General features: G+C 38.4%; 1 non-coding gene across 1 annotated transcript; it reads left to right on the top strand.

The window, feature by feature from the left end:
• Positions 1-18,662: 18,662 nt before the first annotated feature.
• Positions 18,663-18,769, top strand: LOC112536850. The gene has a single exon (XR_003080784.1). It is a non-coding gene; the product is annotated as a small nucleolar RNA R71 (small nucleolar RNA).
• The last annotated feature ends 270 nt before the right edge of the window (positions 18,770-19,039 follow it).

The following is a 19,039-nucleotide window of genomic DNA, read 5'->3' as shown; positions in this document are numbered from 1 at the left end:
CGTGTTTTATGTTCTTTTGCATTTCAGGAACATTTATAGGACCATCATCGTTGTTTAAGCAATTATAGATCAATACGTGCGGAAACGGACGAGAATTCATCAAGATCGGACAAGAGCCCGCAATGCATACATTGAGCACGGCCTGGACTCGGCCGTGCTCAACCATTGGCTTTGATTCTTGAAATTGGCACTATGGGCACGGTTTAGTAGCCACCACGGCCTTGACGGCCCGTGGTGGCCAACACGGAGAAACACTACCGTGGTGGCCAACACGGGGAGTAACACTACCGTGGTGAAACCCTACTTGGTGAGATCCACAGTTTGACGGCCTAGACTTGGCCGTCTTTGGTCGGCCTGACCTTGAATACGGCCGTCTTGAGTTAAATATATAAGAAAAGATGAGTTTTTCTTAAGAAGAAGGGGGGAGAAAGAGTGACATTGAGCCCCAGTGGGCTGGTTCGGTTTCGCACAACATCGAGTGCGAGAGAGTTGCGTGAGTAAGAATCCTGAATCGTAAGATTCCGAGTGCAAAACAGTAGTGGAGCAATTCAAGAGGCGATTTAGGAGATTAATCAAAGTGTAGATCCAGGATTTGGAGTTCATCCAATTCGAGAGAAAAGGGTGTACATGTTTTATTTTCATTATTCTTTCATTGTAATTGATTTCCTAGATTGTTTTAAACATGAACATGTTTAGCTAGACTGATTTAATCCATTGGGATTTCTTTACTATGTTGGCTTGATATTATATTGTTGGATTGTTTGAGTTGGTTTTGTATTCTTCTTGTTTTCAGTATTAATAAGATTATGCATTATTCATGAGACGTTGTGAATTGTGATGTTTAGATTGCTTTATGAGATTGAGAAATCCGTTTGGCAATTGGAACTTTGAATAACAAGAACTGGTTAATAATCGCTTAGAGATAAGGATAATTAACTAGTCGGATTAAGAATTAACAAAGCTTAATAGAGGCGGATTAAAGCTTAATGCTAATTTAAGAATCAATCGTTAGGAAGAGATTCCAACTTTAGGTTATTAGGTTTAGGAATTCGATTATCGAGAGAGAGAAACCGAATTCGGTTAAGAATTCATCCACGGGTAGCATAATTAGACTCACTGATCCTTTATCTTTTGTTCGGATGCCAACTAGTTTAGATTCCCTTTGGGTTTGTCTTCTTGTCTTGATTATTTCACTTATCAATTACTCCTGCATCTCCCTTAGAACTTAGCTCGTAGTTAATAGTTAGTTTAGAATTTATTCATCATCCATTTTAGGTTAATATAACAAAGAACAAAGGAGTAACTCTAGGCTTTCGCTTTCCCGAGGAATACGACCTTGATACTCGCCATTAGTGCTAGACTGCATCGATAGGTACACTGCCTTAGATTGTAGCTAACACGAGTAGCACCCATCAGTTGTACTTCACCCCAATGAGAGATGACCACTTGTACTATACTAAGGTATAAGGCCTTATAATCGACCAGTGTGAGCACACTGTAAGCGCACTACTGTGAGAGAAACTATGAGCTCCTAACTGTCGTGTAATCAATATATCATTACCCCCATGCATTCAACATACAATAGCTACGAGCTACCGTAGCGCTATTATATGAGTACTCTATCATGAGTACACTAACAAGAGAGAGACTAAGAGCAGAAATAATTAGTCACTCAGGTACTTAATTTTAATGCATAAAGAGAGAGATAATCAGTCTCTTGACTCTTAAGCGGCTGAGAATGTTATGTCAAAAGAAAAGGACCAACGATAATCCTATTCTAAAGGAGTTGAAGGAGTCAATCTTCTTTGAAGATCGAAGAACATAGTGTCGGATGGAATTTGCATGGATCTTATCATTTTTGTTTACTAATGAGACCCTTATTTATTATTAACTTTCACTCTCTTTTCTCATTTTTAGTTTTTTAATACTAAAGAGGGAGTCACTCCACTAGACCTCCAAAGTCTGGAGGAGCTACGGCTTATAATGATCACTCTCCTTGTGTTAGCTATAACTAACCTTAGGTAAATCCTACCAACAGGGTGCACTTGGGAAGAACTTGCACAGGAGATCCACAAGGGGTCAGAGAGCAGGGAACTCCTTATTTTTTGAATATAGGAGCTTGTTAGTATGAAAAATTATTCATAAAATAAAGTCATCCAACATGCTCTTTTCATAATCTTAAAATGGAAATTTACCATATTGACATGACCCTGTTGTATTTATTTATTACTAAAATGAATTAACTCCTATCAAATCTTTATATTTTTCCTTTGAATCACTCATGTATCCTATGAATTTCATTTTGCACCGGAAACTATTCTAAGAGAAGTTCGAATTCATTCCGTTCGGATATTGATCGGTCTTGGTTTGACATGGTTTACGCATTACTGGTTTTCAAAAGAGTTAATATCTCCATTAGTTAAACACTTTCTTACCCTACCCTTTGGACTCTATTTGTACACATTCAACGGAGGCCTCCCGAAATATGTTGCAACATCTTTAATAGCATGCTCTTACTTCTTCTTTCCTTTAATAAGTCATCAAAATTGGTGCTTTTTTATCCCCAATTGCTATGGGAAACAAAGGATGAAATACAATCGATTCCTCCATTTAAGTGGCTCTCGTTTCTTCTTGTTCTTGTTCCTAACTCCTCCCTAGGTACTTCCCAATGTTTGGTGCTTTCCATACTTCTTGGGTGCAACATCAATAAATTCGCTCATGATCAAGTTACAACCTAAGATCTATGACTATATTATGTTAATTGTTCATATTTCATTCATTCCATCGGTATATGCTCCCAGGTACCTGTAATTGTGATCCATTTGCTAGAACCGATGGGTCTTTCTATGGAAACCTGCACGGACAATCGTCATTTTTTGATGGTTTTTCCGCTTCTCAGAGTTGCTCTTTTCACACCTCCGGATATCTTATGCCAAATCGTTGCCCGTTTGTTTATTTCTTTGATAAAAGAGTTGGCTATCTTTGTGGCATCGATTATACAAGTTCATGAAGAAGGCTGGACGAGTGGAATGAGGGAGAGCGGCTCGATCAATAAAAGAATAATAGCCCCCCCAGAACTTGCCAAAGTAACTATCAATGAAATCTCGAGCAATTCTCAACCAACATATGCAATTTATCCTCGTACAGATTATAACACATAGAAGACTCCTTACTGCTTTATGGGGAGCGGGATGAGTGATACATCTAGCGAGCACCAGTGAAGAACGCAAGCAAAGCTGAGCTTTTCGGAGCGAACCAATCTTCCATACCGATCCCTTTACTCTCTATGTATAAAAAAAGAGCACTAAGGAAACACCAATGGAGAGAGAGAAGGTTGTAGAAGTTCTTCTAGATCTCATAGAATAAGGCAGAATTTAAAAAAACACGTTCCATCTCTTGCTTTCATAGAAAAAAAAAGGAATTTAGGAGATGAAATCCTGATTACATTACTGCAGGCCAAAATGAAATTTTGAAGAGCAAGCTAGAGAAAAGAAGCATTGACAATATACCTTTCATCATAATCTCATCTACTGAAAAAGGGGGCCCTCTTGATCACTTGAATAGATTTTTAGGTAGAATTGGCAAAATTATTACCGTAAGGATTGAGCTGCCAAAAGAGATTATCCTCTATTTTTTAGGCTAGAAGATAAGATTTATATAGTCCATAAAGAAAAATAAAAACAAGAATTATGAAGCCATATACTCTCAGACGAGTAGTTGAATAGGGAGAGAAATCCTTTTTTCTCCTTCATATTGAATATAGTCTATCACTTTGAGGTTATGAGAACCTTGTGAATTGATATAAATTATGGCATGCATCTCTAAGGAGAGTGGCACGGGCAAACATCATCATAGAAGTGAATCAACTTACCATTGCCCAACAAAAGTCTAGCCCAAGTTCTGCCTGAAAGTCTCTCTGTACCAAATAATACCTTTCTAGATGCAGGATATTATACTAAGTAGTCCTTCCCACAATGAAAGGGTGGAAGCATCCAATTCCATGCCTCCCTCCCTATTGAATGGAGATGCCAAATGATTCAAATTTTCTAAAATAAGTCCTTCTCTAACAAATGTACCAAGGAAAGATGCCACAAATCAGATTCTATAACCTACTACCCTCAGGTTACTTTCCTTAATCTCGTTCGTTCCTATACTTTCCAGTATAGCTACTTTCGTTCCTTCTAGCCTACCACTGTTGGTTGCCTACGAAAAAGCTTTCAAAGCGAAGAGCTTCTTCTCACTATATGGGAACTGAAACACCTTTCGAACTGAACTTTCTTGTCCTTGCCTATGACAGCATTCCTATAGCTTTATGCTTACCGTCTTTCTAGGTCACCCATCATTCGCACAGGTAAGTCAGGACCATATACCTCGGGTGCCTTCTGGTTGGCTTTCCAAAAAGCCTATTCCTAAGCTCCCAATCATTCCTATATGATGTTTGAATATTGCGGTTAGGCCTTTAGACATAGACAATTCCTACTGCCAAGCTAAAGGAAAAGATCCCACCTTCTTCGTCTCTTCTTGGCCTTGGGGCACTTTACTCGAGCTAATCAGTCTTGGCTTGGTGCTGGGAATGGAAGAACATCTGATTCACCAATAGGCATATTACGAAGAAAAAGGCAATCTAAAGTGCCAATCTCAGCTCCTCCTTCGGACCTTTACTTCTCTTAAGGGAAGAAAGCAGCTTTTATTGGGCAAACATGTTCCATTTTCATATGCTTGAAAAGACATGTGATTGGAGAAGTCAAGCACCTGGTTTTTGTCCTGTTATTCTGGAGGTGAGAACGCTATTTCCCAACTTGGTTATATCTCTCAGGCATAAACTTCTTTCGTGAAGCACTGTTGAAGCTAGTGCAAGGAAGAATGTACAAAAAAAGAAAGAACCTTCGGAAACTTTAGAGAATGGGGTAGAGAAGTCAGAATTGAAGAAAGAAAGAAAGGCAGGTAAACAACCGAAAACCTTTCCTTGGTCTTTCAAACAAATAAACTTCAAGCGAAGCCTTCCTTCCCTTCCTATCATTCGTAAGTGTAACAAAAGAGATAACTCTTAACCAAGTTGGCATCCACTTCTCTAGAAGGCACTTCATAAGAAGTGCTTGAGTTCGAATCTCGAGGTGGTTTATTCCAGTCGAAGATTCCAGTCATGTCGAAGGCTAAGCCCTTGATATAGCTTAGTTGACTAGCTTACGTCCACTGCAAATTCAAAGGAGAAGGCCCCCAAACCTAAGATCCTAAACTAAAGGTGGAAAGGTCCCAAAGCGAACAACATAGCTCGATGGAAAGATAAATACCAAAAGCATAAGATGAAGTAATAAGTCTAGTTGGCTTAAGTCGACCGAAAGTCGTTGTTTGCCTATCTCAGTAGGAGATTGGATAGTATCCTATTTCTAAGGCGAAGCTGAGGAGGTCCCATTCGAATGCGAATCAAAGGCAATCAAGAATGAGTTTTCATCTCCCCTTTTTTGTTCTCATCTAAGCAGGCGGCCCAGTCTCCTGTCTCGTATGTAGCAGGGAAAGTCAAGCTTGTGAGCTAGTTCGAGGCAGTGAGCTAGTCCCTGTGGTTGAAGTCTAAGATTTAAAAGCTAAAGGCGAAGGTGGTCCAGCTCTGATGGCATTTGAAAGTTTGCAACAATATCCTTAGAGCAGAGCATGAGCCTTGGGAGCAATTGTACAAGCCTTCTCTCATCTTCACAAACTCCTAGTACAACTGACAGCTCTAGAATGAGATGAGAAAGCTCATGTGGCATGTCACCTATGAACACATAAGGAATCCAAGGCGTCATTACAGCTTTAATCTCTTCAGCATTTCTAGTTACCCTCTTTCCATTTCTTTTCGTTCCTCTCTCGTTGGTCGAGCCTCTGCAACCTTCCTTTGCTACCAATGCTTAATAATATAATATAACCTCATCACCAGGAAACTTGCAAGCCTTGAGGAAGGATAAGTTATTTGTGCTACGTGTGTGCTCCGCACTAGTCATTGCTCCAAAGATGTGTTCTTCAAACTCTTCATTGGCAACCGAAGAAGAAGGAAGCTAAACAATGGGTCTTTCTTTGCTCTTGAGTGTGGGGAGTTCATCAACTTCAGTCTGTACTCCCTTTAGACTAATGATTCTTCCCTTCCCTGAGCTCCGGTGTGCTCCACTATGACTGATTGAGCAATTAATATCTAAAGTAGCTAGAAGTTTTTCAATTTGAGGTTCTGCTTCCTTGTCAGAACCCTCAACCTGAACCTCCTACGGAGCAGCCTCTATCGACAATTGTTCCCTATCTCGACCTTCGGTAAGTGCTATAGCAGGAGACTGTCTGTCATTAGTGATGTTGTTTGCAGCATTTTATATAGGGCTCTCTATATGCAAATCTGCATCCATCCTAGAGGCTTCATTGCCACCAACCTATGAATCATTATTTTCTGCAGCATATCCCACATCTTTAGCAGTTGGAGCTATTACTTCTTCCTCACTGGTTGGTGACTTGGTCGTGCCAGTGGCTGGAATGGCCTCATCCTAGGCAACTAGTTCAACACTACTTGTTGCCTCCTTATACGAGGATATCTTGGAACGTGCCACTGACTTTTAGGACAATCGATTTTTGTTGCTTACATGGTCAAGGAATAGATGGGCCTTGAACTGGGAGCTCCAAACAAAATCAATGATTCTAGGTTGGGCCACTAAATAAAGAGTTTTGGTTTTCTCCTTTTTGGGCTAATTCTTGTGAAAGCAACAAATCTTTCTCTAAGTATGGTTCTTTAATGATTGGAATAGTTGCTTGTTCTCCTTCCAACCTTTCCGGAACCATTTTTGCCATAACCTCTAAGACCATGGCCGGAGTGCTAATTGCTATTAACTTCGATTGGATGTGTTCATCGCCACTGGCATCATGCACATGGATGGTTTTCTCTCGGCTAAAGCTAGCTCTATAATCTACTCTTTTTGTTGAAGCTCCTAGGGAACCTCTCTCTGTTTAGGGTCAGCTCTCTTCTTTCGACATAGCCATAGTTAAAAGAGTGTTTTTTCTTTTATTTAAGGTTTCATATGTCAATCCTTATTTTTTCCTTAGCAATCTTGCTTAGGATACTAAGCGTGGTCTTGTTTGTGGCCTGAGCTTGACTGGAGGGGTGCTAAAATAATTAGTAATCCTAAACTCTGGTTGCATAAATTCCCTCGGTTCGGGTACCATTGTCTAAGACTATATATAGACTTAGGAAGACCTATTCAATAAAGAAAATGAGTGTAGATTAAGCATACCGCACCTTTCCAAACGGCTTAAGGCCTTTGGTATTGCTTCAACCCACTTGGTGAAGTAGTATGTAGTGGTGATACAAAATGGTGATCATGACTAGAGGAAGAATTGGATGGTTGAAACTGAGTGTGAAAGAAAGACATTGAAGGGGCATGGATAAAAACCCCATGAGTCTGACACTCCTTACACCTACGGACAAACTCTATATTGTCCTTATCCCCTTCCCTATAGTAAGCCAGCCAATAGTACCCTAACTTAAGATGTCCTCTTAGCTAGCGAATGTCCATTAATCTGACTACCACATGCTCTTACATGAGTTTAATGAATGGTTTGTTGAGTCGTGTCATCATATCTAAGGTTAGTAACACATTTCCTAGAACAAAAAATAGCCTCTACAGGGCAGCGCCATTAGAGAATTTAGAACTGGGAGCGGCCATCTATCAGTGGCATTCTTAAGGTAAAAGCAAAACCCTTCCTTAAAATAGCCGATCTAAGGACACAACTTGATCAAAGGTCCCATCCATAGGGATCCAAGCTAAAAACTCGTCAACTACTTATGGTAGGGATATAAGAGTCTTTGCTTAATTTCATTTCCAATGGCAAAGATTTGTCTCTTTCCCACTCCCTCAATCACCATACCCAACCTCCCTCCCAAAATAACCCTGATATTAAAACAGTTCAATTGTGTGCAGTTTTGGACCTACCCAATGCTCAAAGCAATCAAGATCTTTATTGGTCATCTCAGTGTTGGTCGGCTCAAGAGCAAAATGTACCCTCTACCTCCACAGCACTGCCGATAAAAAGAAGGCTTCTTATGCATGATCTGATCTCAACATTGATCTAGAAGCAGCAAGCTCATAAGTTAGGGCTAAGAAAGCTGACTTAATCGGGTTCAAATTAGACTTAGGCATCCTTAGGGATCCTTACATTAGGCACTACCTTCTAGGTTGGCTCCCAAGATATTCCTTGAATGATAGGTATCTAGGAGAAAATGGTCAATAACAATTAATGAGACCTAATCAAAAATCTTGAAACTCTAAAGAGAAACTCACAACGGAATCAATGTCCTTTGGCAATTGCACTATGCTGTCAAAGGGCAAGGTGCCAACTGAATGACCTTTGACAATGAAAACCATGACAAGTACAACTAGACTAATTGATCTGCCTTCTCATCCTTTTTTTGATATACAATTCTTCTATCGAAAGATGGAATAATCATTGGGTACCCTGAATGTGTGAGAGATCCTTGAAAAGGGACTCTTCTGGTTGTTGGATCTCTGGCATAAGCTTTCTACAGCGTAGAGGCACACTACTTTAGATAAAGAGCCTTAATAAAAATACTTATTTCCCCCTTTAACTAGTATACCTTCTTGGCTAGAAGGTATACAACGATACATCTCTCCTTGGTGTAATCGTTGAAGACCAAAAGCGTGGCCTAATTTAAGCCCGCGATAATGGTCTTAGGACCTTCAAAGATCCCACACACTATAAAGTCGACACTGAGCGCAGTAATACTTGAAAGAACTAGTGAGTCATGGTGTGATTTTTATACATTCACAACCTGACATCCTCCATGTTGCTAGTTGGATGACTTGGAAGTGACTCCCCTCTGAAGTTCGTATCCTAGATTAAAGACTATTGCACTAAGCCAATGTTTTCAAAAACTCTCCTAAATTATGGGGAACTTGTCCCACCATGGGGGGCATCTCGGTGACTAACCCGAGATATCGATGCTACCATTAACACGGAACGTAATTGTTGATAATTAAAGAAGTTAAGGGACTAAATGGTAAAGAAGAAAAGTTTAGGGACTAAATTTCGATAAGGAAGGAAAGAAAAGAAAGAGAAGAAGAAGAAGAAGAAGAAGAAGAGGAAAAAGAGGAAGAGGATGTCGGCCATCGGTGGCGGTAGTGTAAAAGGCTCGTCCGTGATGCGGAGTCGATAAGCCCGTTAGGCGCTAGTGGTAGTGGGCCGGCGAGCGCGGAAGTGACTAGAACGGCAGATTTTTCCTTGCCGCCGATCATGGAGTTTCTGATGACCATTTGCGGCGTTCTTAGGCTCAAAATGATCAGCCACTTCTGGGCTTTCTTTTCCGACCATTGCCACCCCTTGAGGCTGCCGGAATTGCAAGATTCGGCAAGGTGAAAAGAGTAGGGGCAACAATAATTTCAGGCTTTTTCGGCGAGCTTTGGTCAATCGAAGGGCATGTCTGGACTCTCCTCAACTCAAGCTTTCTAATGGCACCGGTTTCGTGGCGATTAGACTCCATTCGAAAATCGACGGTCGAGATCGTTTGTAAATTTCTCTGGATGATCGGGGGTCAGATGGAAAGATTCGAAGCTAGGATCGTCATCAGCGTGTTGTCTTGAGTCCATAGGCGCGTTCGGATCGTCGATCGGACTCCGGCGGCTGGAGGCGAATCGACCGAGTGATCAAGTATCTCGGTAATTCTCTAGCCATTGATTTTCGAGTTCATTGATAAAATTATGTGTTTATTGAATTGTGTTGAGTATTAGAAAAATATTGTGAGTTAAAGTAATTAATTGTCGAACCATCTGCCATTAGTTGTGATTTGTGATGTGTGGCGGAGTCGGGAAAATAATAGTCTTGGTGACCTGACTCCTGTTAAAATAATAATTTGTTGGAAATTTGAAGTGTTGTCTGGCAGGTCCTGGACCTGTTATACGGGGGGTAGTCGTCTGTGTTTAGGGGAGGTTCTGCCGAATATTTGGTAGAATTTACCCGAATCGAAATTTTTAGACAGTCAGTCCTAGGAGTCTAGACCTAGGGTTAATTGTCAAATGTTTTAATGTTATTGATTGAATTGTTTTCTGTGATTAGATAATCCGTCAGTTTGGCTCGCTCCACCCGAGGCATCGAAGTAGAGCTAGGAGATCGTCAGAACTATGACTTAAAGTCATATGTCTGTTTACATATGTCATGCCAAGATTTTATGAAATAGTTTTGATTACATGATTTAATATTTTAATTATTTATTTATTTGCTATTTATATATGTTTCATTTTCTGCATTATGATTTTATTGATTGTGTGTTGATTCGGAATGGAAAGGCAGTAGAGTATGCCACCTAATAGGTTGCATTAGGACCGCATGCGTACCGGTAAGAAGTCTGAGACAAATAGTAAAAAAGGTAAATTTAGGACTTGCCCTGGTCGAGCATTGCTCTCTAGGCTGAGTAGAGTGTGTTTGCCTAAGGAAAGGTCCCTGTTTGAGCATTTCTCTCTGGGCGCCGGCTTATTTGGAAACTCAAGTGACCGGACTGGATTTAAGGACCCTAGTGGAGCTTCGCTCTCTGGGCGCCAGTCTTATTGGAGTAAGAGAGCCGAAAGGCTAAGACTGTTAGTGATAATTAAGTGACCGGACTAGATTTAAGGACCCTGGTCGAGCTTCGCTCTCTAGGCGCCAGTTTTGTTGGAATGAGAGAGTTGAGACTGTTAGTATTGGGGCTAGGGTTCTATTGAGGTACTCCGTCCTGTAGTATGAAATAAAACTTATTGTATTTTATAGAAGCATAGCATGACACGTATTATATTTTAATTAAACAAATGTTTTATTGAAGTATTTATATTCGTTTTGGGATATATGATTTTAACTCACTCTCGAGACTGACAGTCTCAATTTTACTATTTTCCAGGTGTGGTTAGTTTTCTACAGTTCTTTTCTCTAGCAGCCCAACTCCTTCATCCTCGGGTTAGATGTAACTGATTTCATTGGTATGTTGACTTTTAAAATTCTAGATTCTCCGCAGTATAAATTTTAAACTTATCAGTTGTAATTTTATGTAAATTCAGGTCTTGCCTAATTATGCTAGCACACCGAATTAAATATGTAGAATTGATGGTTAAGGTTAATTGTGAATCAGTGTTTTTGATCGAGTCTAAATTTCAATTTGATTGAATTAGTGAATGGTCAGGCTTACTACGGGATTCGGTGGCCTTATGCCTACCCATTCCCTAATGCCGATCATGGGCCCACAGTCGGGTTGTGATAATAACTATACAAGGAAATTGAACAAGATTTAAATCAACTTTCAAGATTGCTTCAAGAACTTACCTTATGCATGATCTAGATCTGATGTTCTTCCTTAAAAAAACTTCCCATTAGATCAAGAATCACACATGTGCCGAATTCCAACATGCAATCCATATTATGCGCATAACTTATCAAATCAACACTTAATTTGTATGTTGTATGCCATTATGGTGTTCATGAAGATCGAACCTCAAATTTTTAGAAATCTAAAGGTTCATTATTCATCCTTTAAATCCTATTAATTTCTTTCCAAAATCAAATCAAATCAAAACCTATACTCATATGCACATGCCAATCTCTTAGAATGTGTAGTATGTGTATAGTTTTATTTTGCTCAGCAAGAATCCAATTCCCAATTATTTTGAATGAATTTTGAACATCAAATATTCAACAAAATTCACTGTAATAATTATGCATGCATTTATTTCAATTAATGATTATCAGACATGTGTTGGCTTCGAATACATTTCTAATTGGATAAACAAAATCTATGTTGTTTTACGTCTTTTTTAATGTTTCTTTCTTATAAATTCTTTCTTTTTCTTCTAAATTTGAGGAAATTTGCCATTAGTCATAGATAGATAACTTAGGACCACCACATAAATCTCTGATTGCCCAACTATCTCTTCTTGTTGAGTGCGTATTTTCTTTTTTCTTTTTTGACATAAGCATGACCAATCTACTTGCTAATTAAGTAGTGAAATATGTTAATTATGAAACTAAAAAGTAACTCTTCTTAAAATTATAAAAACTAATCATTACTAGTCGTTTATCTTTGCGTTACATGGCTGTTATTATTGTTTTGATTATAAAATCAAGTTGATAGATATAATTTAATAAAAAATTTAATATTATTTTATAAATTTTTTAAGAATAATAAAAATTTGATTAAAGATTTATTGATCACATCAAAACTATCTAAGCGTATACTGTAGATTTTGAATGTCCAAACTCTAATCAAACGAGATCCAAAAATTCTAAAAGTTCTAGATCATAAGTTCTATCTCTTACAGTGCAAATGCAACAAGAATCACTCAAAAATTCAAAATATAGCTATGGCAACCATTGAAATCTCTAAAACAGCCTAGAAATTCCAGATTTGCAAGCTTATGATCAATTAACAATTATGCAACTATTATAACTAAATAAATCAATAGAGGCTCTAATACCACCGTTGGAAATTGATATTAAAACATAAGAAAATGTGCAACAGAAGCAATTTAAAATTTTCTTAATTCCCACCAAGGATCTTATTGATTAAGATAGTCATAACACACAAAACAAGCAAAAGATGAAGAAGGGTAACAAATGGAGTTTTTGGCCAATCCAAGGAGTGCTTCTGATGTGCATAGTTTTACACATGTTTGCTTGCATATTATTATGTATTTTCTTATCAATTATTGTGTTTTTATTCCAAGATCATCTGTATTTTGTGTCCTTTTGTATTCCAGAAGATTTTATAAGTCCATTATTAGTGCTCAAAGCAATTTTAGATCAATTCCGGGTGAAAACGGACGTAATCAGAGGCGTTTGATCTTGGGTTGACTTTTTAAAAGTCAACACGGCCCATGTTGGAGCCCATGCAGAAATTCTAGGCCGTGTAGCTTAAGCACTTTGAAGCAGCACATTTTTCGAGGGTACCATGCCCCAGCCAACATGGGCAAGAACACGCTCTTGTTGGCTAACACGGGCCAGAACACGAACTTGCTCGATTCAGTTCATTCTATCATTTGGAGACCAACACGGCCTGGACACAGACCGTGTTGAGGGACATGGGCTGGAACACGCCCGTATTTGCGCAATGTATAAAAGGAACGAGCTAAAAAAAGAGAAAGAGAGTTCCGAATCGGCGATTTTTGACTCTTCATCTTCCTTTTTAATTTTGCTAGACGTGTTTCAGGCATTTCAAGACAGCTTCTAGGAGACTGATTCCACCTTAAAACGTCAGATTCATGATCTGATTTTTGGATTGAAGATTGAGAAGGAGTTTTGAAGCAAATCAAGAAGTAATTCTAGAGATCAACTGCAGTGTAGATCAAGGATTTGAGTTGTTCATCCAATTCTAGGAAAAAGGTGTATATGTTTTGATTTCTTTGTTCTTTCATTGTAATTAAATTCTTATTTGCTTTAGACATGAACATGTGTAGCTAGATTGATTGAACCCATTAGGGTTCATTGCTATATTGGCTTTGTACTGAATTGTTGAGATTGGTTGAGTTTCCTTTCTTGTATTCTTTTTGCAATTAATAATATAAAATCTAGTTTTTATTACATTGAGTTTATTGATTACTATTCATAAAACTCTTTTAGCAATTGAGAAATTCTAATTGAGTTTGGAAATTTAATTGCAAGAACAGGTTAATTTTTTACTTAGAGGTAAGGTTAATTAATTTGCTGGATTAAGAATTTACAAAGCTTGATAAAGGTAGATTAAAGCTTAAGGCTAATTTAATAATGAATCGTTAGGAAGAGATTCCAACCTTAGGTTCTTAGGTTTAGGAATTCGGTTATCTCGAGAGGAAAACCGAATTCGGTTTAGAATCCGTCCACGGGTAGCATAATCGGACTCAACAATATGTTATCCTTTGTTTAGTAGCCAACTAGTCTAGATCCTCTTTGGTTTGCTTTCTTGTCTTGATTATTCTCTTTGCTCATTTATTCTGACATTACACTTAGAATTCAGTTTTTTAGTCATTAGTAAATTTAGAAACCTCAATTATTAATTTTAGGCTACATAACAAGGAACGAAGTAGTAACTCTGGGATTTCACTTTCTCGAGGGATAAGATACTTTTAATACTTGTCGTTGTGCTAAGCTGCATCGAAAGGTTCACTACCTTAGTTGGAGTTGCATACACAGCGCATCAAGATTTTTAGCGCCGTTGCCGAGGATTTTGTTTGAAAACTATAGTGAAATTTGCTATTTGTTATTGTAGCCAGTTTTCTTTCTCTTTTTTGGCTTGTTACTTTTATACATTGTGCAAATACGAGCGTGTTCCAGCCTGTGTCCCTCAACACGACCGTGTGTTGGTCTCTAAATGTATTTTGGCCCGTGTTAGCTAACAAGGGCGTGTTGTTGCCCGTGTTAGCCAACATGGGTCGTGCTCTAGGGCATGGTACCATCGAAAAATGTGTTGCATCAAAGTGCTTAAGCTACATGGCCTGGAATTTATGCACGGGCTCTAACACGGGCCGTGTTGACTTCCCAAAAGTTAACCCAAGATCATACGCCTCTCATGATGTCCGTTTTCACCCAGAATTGATCTAAAATTGCTTTGAGCATTGATGATGGACCTATAAAGTCTCTTGGAATACAAAAGGACACAAAACATGGGTGATCTTGGAATAAAAACACAATAATTGCTAAGAAAATACACAATAATATGCAAGCAAACATGTGTAAAACTATGCAAATCAAATCGCCCCACACTTAAGCTTTTGCTTATCCTCAAGCAATTAACAACTCAACTCATACAATCGCAATCAGCAAATCCTCAAAGTTCATGCCCTTAGGCCATTACAAATAGTATTCAACACATCTCAAAAGAAACTCAATCATAAGTCAAGTTGCAAATTATTAACAGAGGTTGGAGATAATATCAATGCATGAATAGTTTAAACACCAACTCAATAACAAACATCAAGAACCAATGCCTCACAAGGATCACTCAAGTCACTTAAAGTGTGTATAAGATGAGAAACAAATCCCTCAAAGCAATTGCAGAAAACCCGCTTACTATAAGCTTGCTCATAAATCCTATCTTCGCTACTACGAACAAATGAATACCAAAATTAAAAAGTCTTTACCAGGGTTGTAATGGGGCTAAGGTAAAGATATGGAGATTTGGGAAAAAAATGTGAAAATGCTGGAAATTCTTGCAATAACCAACAATGTATGCTCAAAAGATTAAATGCCCAAAAATTCAAAACAATATTCACTAAAATCCTCAATTTGTAGAATAATGCTCGAAAATACTCTAAATCCAATAAAAGGTAAAGAAATATATATATATATATATATATATATATATATATATATATATTATATTTTAAAAAAAAACCCTAAACTAGCAGCTCATAAGGGAACTGCTGCATACAACTGAATAAAGTAAAGAATAAAAATACAGTTTGGATTGAAGGAAGCATCTAAAATATCAAAAGGACTTAGTGAATTTACCAACATCGCAAATGGCATTTTAATCCCAAATAAGAGAGAGCAAATCACAAAAATTCCAGCATAAAGGTAAAAGAAAGATAAAATGAAAAGGCTAAGATGTAAAGTGTGAAATGGTGTAAAATGAAGAAAAGGGGTAAAGGCTCAACCATGGCTAACAAATGGACACAAAAGGGTAGACTTTTGGTCAAATGTGGTGAATCCTAAGTTGCTCAAATCATCTCATGGTATTCACAAATTCATGTAACCTCAACAAGCATTACAAAGCAAGTTCTAAAAGCAAAGCCAAGTACAATGCACACTCAAAAAAAAATAAAGAGCATATGTATAGTGAATGCTTGACTGCCTCAAAATCTCACATTTATAGTGTGGCATTAGTTGCAATTGGTTCTCAACATTATAAATTGAGTCATCACTTAGGAAAAACATGCATATGACATTATCAACATTCTAAGTTAAAATTCAACAACTTAAGAAATAATTAAGTAACACCGATTTAACCCGGCAGAGTTGATGTATTAAACAGCATTAATTGTTTTCCAAGGGCAATTAACAACAAATAAAAGTAACTTCTATAAATCAAATTGTCAATTAACTCAAAAATAATATACTTAATTCATAAAGATATAGTATCCTAACATCCTAATAATATACATCATCAGGGATAGCAATTTCAGACACATCTAAAAATCATAGGAAAGAGAAAGAAACATATGGTTTACCCACACCCACCCCACACTTGAAGAACACACTGTCCTCAGTGTAAAACGAAGTGGGTAACTCGCATGGGATGTGCAAATAAGAGAAGTAGAAGCAATAAAATTCAAGTATATAATAAAGTAAATAAATGCAGAAAATAAAAGAAGATCTAGGGGAGACTGCCTTAACCATCTGCCGAGGCTGGTGGAGTGAAAGTTTTGTACGTCCTCGGTAGGAGCTGAAATTGAAAGATACAGAAATAACAGAAATTAAAAATAAAAATTAAATAAAATATGAAAATTAAACTAGGAAAATGTTCTAAAACCATAGATTCAAGTATCAAAAACATAAAATAAAAGCTGGGGTGCCTCCCAAAAGTGCTTCTTTCTGTCTCAAGTCATTTAGTTGGACTCGGTGACCATTCCCTGCATGTGCGGGTTTGACGTATGCTGCGGTCGAACTACCAGGTTATAGATCCTTGGAATGTCAGCAATCTTCCAAGCAAGCGCTTTTTGATATTTCCTTAGATAGCGCAATTTCATTTCCCTCACCTCGGGTGTCAAGTCTACTCCTAGAATGACAGGCGACTTGTTATCCTCATCCATATGTGCATAGTCGAGATGCTATGGACGCTCTTTCCAATTGAGAACTGGTGGTTCCTCAAGTGATAGCCTCAGATTTTGCACACCTATCCTGTCAATCACAGTAAACTCATAAGTGTTGTTGCTTGGCTCGTTTGCTAACAGAAACTCAAGCTGCTCTAATAATTCCTCATTTGACAGCTCATGCTCATCTCCCCTTGGCAAACTAACTTGTAGAGGGTCTTCAACTAATACTTCCTGCAACTGTGTCTCAATAGCATCATCAAATACATTAATAGCATACACATCATTATCATGATCTAAAGACTGTCTTATAGAATTATGCAAATCAAAGGTGACAATCTCATCTCCTACCCTAAGTTTTAACTTTCTATCACAAACATCTATCATTGTTCTAGATGTTGCAAGAAAAGGTCTACCTAGAATCAAGGGTACACTACTCTCACCGTCCATGTCTAAGATTACAAAATCAACAGGAAATATAAATTTATTTACTTTTATAAGCACATTCTCTACAATACCCTAGGATACTTAAAAAACCTATTAGCTAACTGTACACTCATCCTAGTGGGTTTAGTCTCTCCCAGCCCCAACTTTGCAAAAAGGTTGTACGGAATTACATTAATGCTAGCCCCTAAATCAACTAAAGCATTACCAATAGATGAGTTACCTATAACACAAGGAATGGTAAAACTCCCTGGATCATGTCGCTTTTTTGGTAACTTGTTCTGGAAAATTGCCGAACATTCCTTGTTTAGTGTCAGGCACGCTAAGTCCTCAAACTTCCTTTTGTTGCTAAGAATTTTCTTTAAGAACTTTGCATACCTAGGCATCTACGAAATAGCTTCAATAAAAGGTTAGTTTATATGCAGTTGTTTAAATATATCCAGAAATTTACCAAACTACTGCTCGACTTGTGCCTGCTTCAACCTCGCAGGGTACGAAATTTTGGGCTAGTATTCCTTCACTGTAATCTTCTTTGCCTCTTCCTTCTCTGGTTGCTTCACGTTAGTAGCTTCAACTTCCCTGCTTGAATCTACATGCGCATCAACATCATTATTAGAAATAGAAGAAGAACTAGGAATATACTTACCTGACCGCAATGTAATTACGTTCACATGCTCTCTTGCGTTGGGCTCTATATGGCTAGGCAAAGTCCCTAGCTACCTCTCAGCCAGCATCTTAGAAATCTGGCCTATTTGATTCTCCAAATTCTCTATGGAGGTTTGCTGATTTCTAAGAGCTGTGTCAATTTGCTGAAACCTGTTCTCTGAAGTGGACACAAACTTCATCATCAACTCCTCTAAATTGGACTTCTTCTCCTGGTTCTGAGGGAGTTGAGGGAGAATAGTCTGTTGTTAGGGTAGCTGCTGGTCCAACCTCTGAAATCCTGGTGGACCCTGGACATTGTTATTTCGCCACCCGAAGTCAGGATGGTTTTTCCATCCTGGATTGTATGTGTTGTTGTAAGGGTTATTCTGCTGCCTGGGCGTATTTTCCATATAATCAACATGTTCATGCTCAGTAGAAGAAGATGAAGAAGAAGCAAACATACCTCCCGCATTACAGTATGCACTGTAGTGTGGGCCACCACGAAACTCACAACTAAGCTGTGCTGCATGGACTGGCATCTGGATCTAGTTTATCTTTTTGGCCAAAAGCTCCACCTGAGCTGCCAAGGCTGATGTAGAATCTACTTGTTTCACCACTCATTGCCATCCTGGCCTACTCCTAGAAGACTGCTACTGATATGTGTTTATGGCCATCTCCTCAATTAAGTTTTGGGCCTGCTCTGGCGTCTTACTATTGATGGCCACACCTGCAGCTGCATCTATCATCTGCCTCGTGGCTGAGTTTAAGCCACTGTAAAAAGTCTACCCCTGCATCCATAATGGCAAAGCGTGGTGTGGGCAACATCTCAGCAAGTCCTTGTACTTCTCCCACGCATCATATATGCTCCTATCATCAAACTGCACAAAAGAAGAAATATCATTACGCACCTTTGTAGTTTTAGCAGGAGGAAAGTACTTATAAAGAAACTTTTCAGCCAAAGAATTTCAGGTGGTGATGGTGTTGGCTGGTAGGGGACTGTAGCCATCTTTTTGCTCTATCCCTCAAGGAAAATGGAAACAGCCTAAGGTGAATAGCATCATCGATACTCCCATTTATCTTGAAGGTATCACAAATCTCTAAGAAATTTGCGATGTGGGCATTAAGATTTTCACTGGGTAAGCCCCCAAACTATACACTCTGCTGCACCATCTGAATGGCAT

This window comes from Ricinus communis, chromosome 4 (genome assembly GCF_019578655.1).
Source record: "Ricinus communis isolate WT05 ecotype wild-type chromosome 4, ASM1957865v1, whole genome shotgun sequence".
In the NCBI taxonomy this organism is placed as follows: Eukaryota; Viridiplantae; Streptophyta; class Magnoliopsida; order Malpighiales; family Euphorbiaceae; genus Ricinus; species Ricinus communis.
Note: the sequence above shows the minus strand (reverse complement) of the source record. Positions and strands in the feature narration are given on the sequence as shown.